Raw genomic sequence first — 8,995 nt, forward strand, 5'->3', positions numbered from 1 at the left:
TCTCCTGAACCTCCTGCAAAGCCTTTTAGGTCAGTACTGCAATAGTGCTGGATGGAAAAATGACTGATTCTTGATACAAAGCCTTTTGAAAAAGAGACTCAGAAAAACTCTACTTTGAACATTTCTAATGAGATTGTGTCTGCACCTCAGCGGAGTAACAGATAACTTCACATCTGTAAGCCTTACAGATAGAGCTGGCCAGAAAGCTTCAGATACAGCAATTTCCATTGCTAAATGCATTTTTCAGGAAATGGAAGTTTCAGTTTCATGAAGAATACTGGGAAAAACTCTGCAACTGGAAAGTTGTTTGTCAAACTACAGTTTTAGAATGTGCATTTTAACCTCCCTTTGCCTGAAGATACTCATTAATTATGGCCTCAGGGATACTTGGAAACCAAATCTCCTTTCACTGAGCTAAGAAAATGACAACTGTCTTTGGATGTAGCCAGTATTTTTTCCGTAGTTCATGGAGCACCATTTTGAAGCTCTGCCATCAATCACAAAATTATATGTAAATTAGATTGTAGATTCTAAAAAGCTTCAGTAGAAATAGGTACTACTGAAAGTCAGAGAGAAAACACGCTGAGGTCTGGAAGCAGTCGGACTTCCTGTAAATTCAAGGGATTTATTTCATCGGACACATCAATTACGTTGGACATATGGGACCAATACCTTTCAGATAAACTATTGAAATTATGAGGGAGAAGTTTTTCGTGGTATTCGAGAGAGCAATCTGAATATGATTTGTTGAATTCTCTGTTCAGTATGTCATCCTGCAACCATGCAATGGCTGAGGAGATTAAAGGACCTCCACCAGGATTCGTGCAGTGGTTGTGTAAGAAGCAGCTGTATTTGGTTCCGGAGACCTCCTTCCATTTGCCATTCCACGCAAACTCAGGAAAGGATGTGGCGCAGAGGAACGGCTCCTTAGCATGTACATGTTGGCTGGCCACTCACAGAGGCCGGTTTTGAAAGGGTAAAGTGATCTACAGGCCATATTTGTTGTCAGGGCTACTAAATGGTCACAGTTTGGTCCTCAGCAAAAAGAAGTGACTTTTTCAATTCTTTTTTCAACAATTACCTTTTCCTCTAGTATTCTTTTCCAGTCCTTAATGAACTACAGGAGAGGTTAAGAAAAAAAACGTAAGCTCTATTGAATGAGATTAGGATCAATTGTGCCGTAGGCTGGTGGAAATACATTAGGTTATGAACGATAAGCGTTATTATTTCACTGGGGTTTTTTACCATTTTGGTGCGTGGGGTAGAGTGTTTCTGTAGTTAGAGAAAAAGTCCAAATATTAGTAGACGGTGAAACAATGAATACGTTACACCCTGCTGTTGGGAGCTTTATATAATAAATTTCCAATATTTTATAAAGCGTAATGTTTTAAACACAGTCTGATGGACGTCAACAGTAAAACAGAGTATGAGCAGGATTTATTTCCTTGGAATCTTAAAAGCACGTGTGTAAAAGCACCATGTCAATCAAATTAACTCTTGTTTAGTTTTAAAATTGCATAACATTACATTCAGGTTGCTTTATTTTTCAGGCTTATGAGTCATGACTGTGTGTGGTCTCTACAGGAAACATACTTTCTACAAACATAGTAGATTTAGGCACATCTTAAATCTATAGCAGATTTAGCTGGATTTAAGAACATGCGTGCATGAAGAATTAAATGCTTTTCTGAATGAAGACAATATTTTAATTAGCATCACAAGTCAGAGGGTCACATCATGGATTATCTAATCCACATTCCTGTTTCCATCAGACAATTCTCTTCAGAAACGTATTGTGCTCCCCCTTAAAAAACTAAAGGTTATATGGTTTTGTCACCGCAGCTCTGATTTGGAATGATTTGGTTTGGTTTGCTTTGTTGTGGTTTGGTTTTATTCTTGGCAAGCCTACAGCAATAAATAACATTGTGTGATAATTTGAATAACAATTCAGCAGATCAGGTGGCAATAATAATTTTCTAAAACTGTTGCTGAAGGAAGACATATCAAAATCTTGGAACAGGACTATCAAACATGACTATGGATATAAAAATATGTGGGACTCCTGCATGTAGTCAAAAATGTGTGGGAAACAGCTGTCAAGCAATACACTGGAATTTATTTTTTAACAATACTTGAAATATCTTTAGAGTGGCAGGTCTGGGCAAGAAACTGAAGTCAACCTCTAGTTTGTTTTTTTTTTGGGGGGGGGGGGGGGGTTGTTGGTTTTTTTTGTTTTTTTTTATATATGGTACAGCTGTGTAACAGACCTGCATGCAAACCTCTGCTTGCAAATGATTTATACATTCTGTAAAAAATAATAATGAAATTACAAGTTTGACAGACCGAGCAAGATCCTGCTGATCAATAGACGATGTATGAATGGCAGTGAGGATGCAACTGCCTCAGCCCACAGGCCAGCGCAGAGGGTATTTGTAGGGTTAAGCTGCAGAGCACTGAGGAGATGAATGTTTCCCAATGGTCCGGCTGGTTTCCTGCACTGAGACTGTCATCCGTCCCTGACTGCTGCACATAGTTCAGGATTAAATCATCTCTATTTGTCCAATGGTGAATTGCAACATGACTGCTTGTCCTCATCATTCCCTGATTGCAAAAAAGCTAGTGCATATATGCTACCAGTTCTTTTAAGGAAAAAGAAAAAAATTTAAGTTTGTTATGTATATCCCACATGCGCTCAGATCTTGGCTTGCACAGAAGGTCAGATATCACCCAAACATATCAAAATAACAAGCTTGCAGATCATTATTTTCCTGCTGGGTGGTTAAAACTGGAAAATATAGCAAACAATTTTGGTGCATTATATCTTTTATGCAGTTTTGATGCAGTTTATTAATGAATTTTTCAGAATCCATTCTGTAAGCTACAATTCTAAACTTGCAGGGAAACAAACACTTCTATATGGGCAAGTATATTTAGAAATGATTGTTTCTGTTGAGTGCATTTTGAATGAAGATATAAATGTTATCCTTCATTTACTATGAGCCAGACTTAATATCATTTTTGCAGAAGAAAAACAACTGAAAAATAATCCTTCTTTGCTACCTTTACACTTTATGAATTTATTTGCATCTGTGAGTTATTAGAATAAATCATGAATAAGAACAGTAGGTTTTTATTCCTGTTGTGCATGGAAAGAAATGAGCTGAAAGGAAAATAAGAGGTCAGTACAAATTTGCAGAAAAGTCATATTAACACAGATATAAGGAATCTCCCAAGTTTACATATATTTAGGAGAGATTAGGGTGAAGATCTTATGGCAAACAGAAGTAGAAAATTATTAAAAAGAAATTAAGATTGTTTGTTATTTAAAAGGCTAAGTCCAAATCTATTAAGAGCATGACGATGCCTGGAAGTGAAGAACTCGAGTTGTCTAATAGAAGCCTAACGAGGACAGAAGAGTCAGTCCAGGAAGCCTCTGAAGCATTGGGGCTGTCTGCACTCAGAGCCAGTGGGAGTTTCCCATGCAAAGCCCTTTGCAGATTAGATTTCAGGCTTTATTCGTTAATAGCAGGCACATATAGAGAGATTGTGCAAAGTCCCATAAAATTGAGCCGATAAGTACCAATTTATTAATCCAATTGATGGCAACATTTCATAACGCTGAATGATCTGAATTTCCCCACTAAGTTTGCTTGCACTATGTCCATGCTACTGAACATGAGCAAAGGGAGCAGAATCAACAGGGGTCCTGCTGAGTGGCTGTTCTAACGAGGTGCGATAACATCGCTTGAGAGCTGTGAAAGTATTGCTATTCCACTTGGAATTCTCAAATCAAATTTCATCTAGACGTGCAAACTAAGGTTTGATATTTGCCTGGCTTTAAGGAAAAGGTCAAATTAAATAGCTATTAGCTATTTCCTCTTAGCTTTAAGGAATTTTCTTATGAAGGCATTAATATGTCTTACGGAATAATTCGGTTGGGACTTGGGCATCACAATTAAGTAAATACCCATTTATAAAAATCAGGGATTAAAGTGGCTTGCAGAATGGCACACCAGTGACTCCTGTTAGGAACAGAGCCCAGTGTAGCCTAGTGACTTCTCTAACCATGCAGCATTGCATCTGTGTGTGTACATGCACACACAAGGGACTCTGTGCTTAAGTATATACAGGGGAAGATGTTTGAATGGGTGTTTTTATTGGAAAGTGCTGACTTATGAACCGGTTTTTACAAGTTCAAGGGAACCAAAATGGTTGGTTGAGTTATTTGGAAATGTCTTTACATGTTAAAAGAAAAAAAGTAACTTCCTAATTCCTAAAGAAAGAAGAGCCTGGTTGCCATCCACATCTAATATGCACCTACTAGACAATTAAGTGATCTGAATTTGCGTGCATTTCACTTCTATCAATTAAAATTAAGTGGACATTACAGTAAAAATTACTTAATGGAAAAGTCTGTCTTAGAGAAACCTTCTAATGGAGAAATTATTTTTGTAGATTCCCTAGGTTTGCAATAAGACATTCCTATTTTATATCGATGTAGGTTTTTTTGAAAAACAGCTATGAGTGAAGATTGTAATATTGATATGAATCAGACTGGGAGATAATCAAGTACTTGATGCAGCCAGGAAAATAAGTTATATATAGTAAAGGGAAAGCCACATGGATTCATTCTCCAATTACTGCTAAAATGAGGCATCCCAGAATCCTGCCCTTTGTGCGTGCGTATCAGTTATCCCTGTACATCTTGTTAGCAGTGCTGATTTTCTTTTTACCTGTATCTTTAGAGTACAGCTGGTGCTCTCTGCCTCTGACTAGAGCAAGACACTGTAAGGAGTGCAATCAGCTGAGATTTGGTCACTTAGATTCATGACTTCCAGGCTTGATCTCCCGTTTTTCTGGTTGGCTTGATTTCTGCCCAAAAGTTTCAATGAATAAATGAAAAAACTTAGCAAATATCACTGACAGTCTCAAGTGAACTCTGACCTGCCGTATTGTGAGGGCTGTTAGTGGGAAGTTACTTTGTGATATTTACTGCACAGCATCCCGACCCAGCAGTGCACCTGGATAAATTGCAGCCAGCCGAAAGCACAGTGAAGTTAGTGCTTGGGAACTTGGAGTTCAGACTGCACACCGGAGACCCTGCAGCACTGGCTTCTCATACCTGGGTTTTTTTGGCACACGCAGACAGTAAAATCCCAGCCTTTCACCTCCTTGGGGTAACAGGGGCTCACAAATATGTTCTTAGCTCTAGAGATTTTGTGCACTGTATAAAGCACAAAATCCCTGAATCTGACCATGAGCTCCCTGTAAGCCACATCCCCGTTGTTCCCTGAAACTCTCCTGTACTAGAGACTATATTATGGCTGGAGCTTTAAATGTCTTCCATTTCCCTTCTCTGATACCAGTATCTCTCTTTATTCCTTCTTACGCTAGGGGTTCAGTGTGTCCCCCATTTCCAGCTGACCTTCTCTTTGCCCATTGCAGCAAACCTGCATGTGTATTCATGTCTCCAGTTTGTCTTCCTCCAATGGCCAGATTTTGCAGTCTAAGTAATATTTAAGCTTGTTTTAATCTTCTTTTTTGTGTTTTTTTTTTTTAATATTACAAAATAAGAAGGGCAAGAAGCTTTGCAAATGTGCTAAATTACTCAAATGGAAAAAAAGAAGTTGAAATTACAAACAAAGTGTATTGAAATAAACTCAGTGTGAAATCTTGCAGCATTGGAATTAAGGACAATATTTCCAATTACATCAGCATTTATTATTTCCCAACTCTCACATTTTTACAAGTAGAACACACATTTTTATTTCTACTTCTCAGAAAAGCTTTTCCTCTTTTTTATGAAAGGAAAAACAAGTATTGATGAGTAGAGAGGCTCTAGTGAAACATTGATTCATCTAGGTCCTATAATTCGAAAATTATTTCTAATAGCAAAAAGCTATGCGGTTTATTATGCCTTTTTGAATAAGGTCATGGGAGTGAAACAGTAGAAACTCTTATTTCTGCTGACACTTTGTGTCTCAGAAATTGTTTCCTCTGGTACACTAATGAATCTTTTTTTTTTTTTTGCCCTTGTCTGACACAATTTTCCTCTACCTTGGCAGCAACAGTCACTTCCTCCTGTGAGTAAATGAGTGATAAAGGACAGATGAAAGGGCAGAAATGTGCAAGTGCCATCAAAACCCTCATTTTTGAGTTTTAATATGCTGCAGCTGCAGACATGGAACGTTTCTTTTGCAGTTGAAAGCACAGCCAGCATGGGAATATTGATAGGTTTCCATGAATCCTAAAGAGTTGCAGCTTATTTGTATTCACTAATAAACTGGAGCTTGGAGGATACTGGCTGTATGGATACGTTTTCAGCTGGAAACATCATGAAACAGCAATAAAGATTAGCAAGAGGAATTGATGGGGAAACAGACATTTGGAAAAGCAAGCTCAGATCAAAACAGGCTATAGTGAGATTTAAGCACTATTCTTCATTTCAAAAGCTAAGGTAAATATTAGTACATAGCAGACTGACTGTGATTCAGAACTGTCCCTTGTGGGTACATTTTGCCTTTTGAATGTCTTACCGGTTCTCTGGCAACAATTAATATTATTATGTGTCAATAATTAAGTTAGTATTACTTCCTTCAAGATCTTGGAATTCCTGTACGAATTCATAATTTATCACTAACTTCAGCAGAAATGCAAATAATCTGAATCTCTGAAATAGGGCCACGTTTGCTGATTAAGGGTAGGATTTTTGAAAAACCTAGAGACACTGGATGATAAATGCCTATTCAAAGTCAATAGGTACTTTTCAGTGATGGATAGGTACCCTAATGCTTTAATTTTCATTTAATTTTCATTAATCATTTAGTTAGAAAATGTATTTTTGGCAGACAATATTGAGAATGGCAGGGAAATCCAGCACCATTTTGATGATAAATTCACAATACAGCAAAAAGTCTAGAAAATCCTGCTGTGTGCTGTATTGATGATAGAGCAATTCAATTAAGTCCTTCATATTCAGTGGTGTAGACACAAAGTAAATAACAAAAGCACCCTCAGATGCCATTATACCTGGGCTGATGCACCTTAGTTTTTCCCCCGATAGTGTTTCAAACCTGATATGATGGAGTTTGTTGCTACTGGAGGTACCCATGATACCTGGTTCTGACCTAATATAGACCAAATGCACCTTTGAAATATAAATAAATGAATAAATAATGCATGTTTTAATGATGCTAAACAATGTACATTATTGTTTTAAAACAATCATATTCAGGGACCAGAGCAGTGTTCTTTCTTATCCCTCTGCTCAGAATTGCTAACATTGATTTGATAGAAACTCCAGTTTTATGTCTCCCTGAAACATTATCTTGGCTGTGCAATCCTAAGAAGCAGAGGTCCATCTGGTGTAAGTATTTGGTCTCTTAAAGAAGCCAGCAGCCAGTGATTATGGATCCACCTACGAGCAGGACAGGGATACTGAGCTGCCTCATCTTCGAAAACTCCTTAAACATTGCCTGCAGCAATGTTGGTTACACCACCGCACCACCATGTCGTTGTCTGGCTCCTCTGGTCGGACTATGTTACAGTGACGGGTCCTGCATTCCTATTCACAGCTATAGTTCAATTTACTGTTACAAATTCAAATTAGTCTTCTCGGGCTACAGGGAAAACAATACGTCCTCCTGATATGAATTAACTTGTCCTAACGTGTCTTCTTTGAAAGCTCGTACTATTGAAACAATTTGGACAGAGTTAAACTGGCAATATCGAAGAGAAGATAGGACTTTAGGGCAGAGACAGGGTGGACATCCAGTTTACACAGTTTTTTAATTTGGTGGAGCTTGAGCATCTTCTTGTATTTTGTGCCCTCAAAAGTCTCTTTAACATTTTTAGAAAGAAATATCAACATCTCTCTTGGATCAAAACCTAAAATGCTAAAAAATGCTTCCTTCTTGGGAGACTAGGGATACATGTTGTTTTAACTGACCACTGATGTGAAATTTTTCATCATCTGTAGATTGAGGGATGAGGGATTTATGACACAGAAGTCTTTATGTATAAGCAACTTTGAGCTCTGCTGCACTACCAAGGAACGCAAAGAGGGGACAGTGGTTGTATTTTGTTTGTTTGCTTGTACGTCTGAGAACAATACATTGAAGTGCACAGAAGAACTCAGGATGCAGGATCCTTGTAGCTATAAGGATTACCAAAAAACCCCACTTTGCTAGAAATGCTGTGCATAAATATAGCAACTCAGGCACATTCCTGCACTGTTCAGTCTTGCCTGACTATTGCTGGCAATAATCATACAATGCAACAGTGTTTGACCTCCTGAAGACCAAGGTTTTTCAAACGTTAACACAATATTCACACGTTCACTTTCATAAACATGGATATATGCCTTGCACGTCACTTCTGGAGTGACCCATGAAAATTCTTAGTTATCACTAAAATATGATTGTCATTTAAAGAGAAAAGATAAAGAAGGCAGTCAGGATGAAGACTCAAGTCTTTTATCACATTTCAGCACAGAACCACTTGAGGAGCCAGCTCCAGTTTTCTTCCACGTGTCCTCTCCCCCTGTATTTCATGCGCATAGAGATAAAACCAGCCAGTGCGTTTTCCTTGTGCCCATGGGTTTATTAAGACACCGTACACTCGCTCCTTTTCAGCGACCACTGCCTCCCAAGTAGCAAGGAGGGGGTCCCAGCGCAGCCAGCCCCAGGCTGGGTCCGTTAGCTGCCTGCTGGTATCTCTGGGGGGATCAGAGTATCAGATGGGCCACTGCTTATCTGTGCTGTTCTTCTGCTACGGCAATTCACTGATGTGAGGATAGGCCTGGGAACAAGCTGCTTTTCTTTTTCTCATCTGTCACTTTTAATGTCTTCTTGCTTTATTGAGATTAAGTTTTCCCCGCCTCCTTTCGCTCATAAAACAATACTGAATTGAAGAGGTCACGTGCAATGACTATTTCAGGAGCAAGCATGGTGGATTTGCTCAGAGACTTGCTCTGCAGCTGCTGGAGTGGCAGGAA

Source organism: Calonectris borealis, chromosome 3 (genome assembly GCF_964195595.1).
Source record: "Calonectris borealis chromosome 3, bCalBor7.hap1.2, whole genome shotgun sequence".
Lineage (NCBI taxonomy): Eukaryota > Metazoa > Chordata > Aves > Procellariiformes > Procellariidae > Calonectris > Calonectris borealis.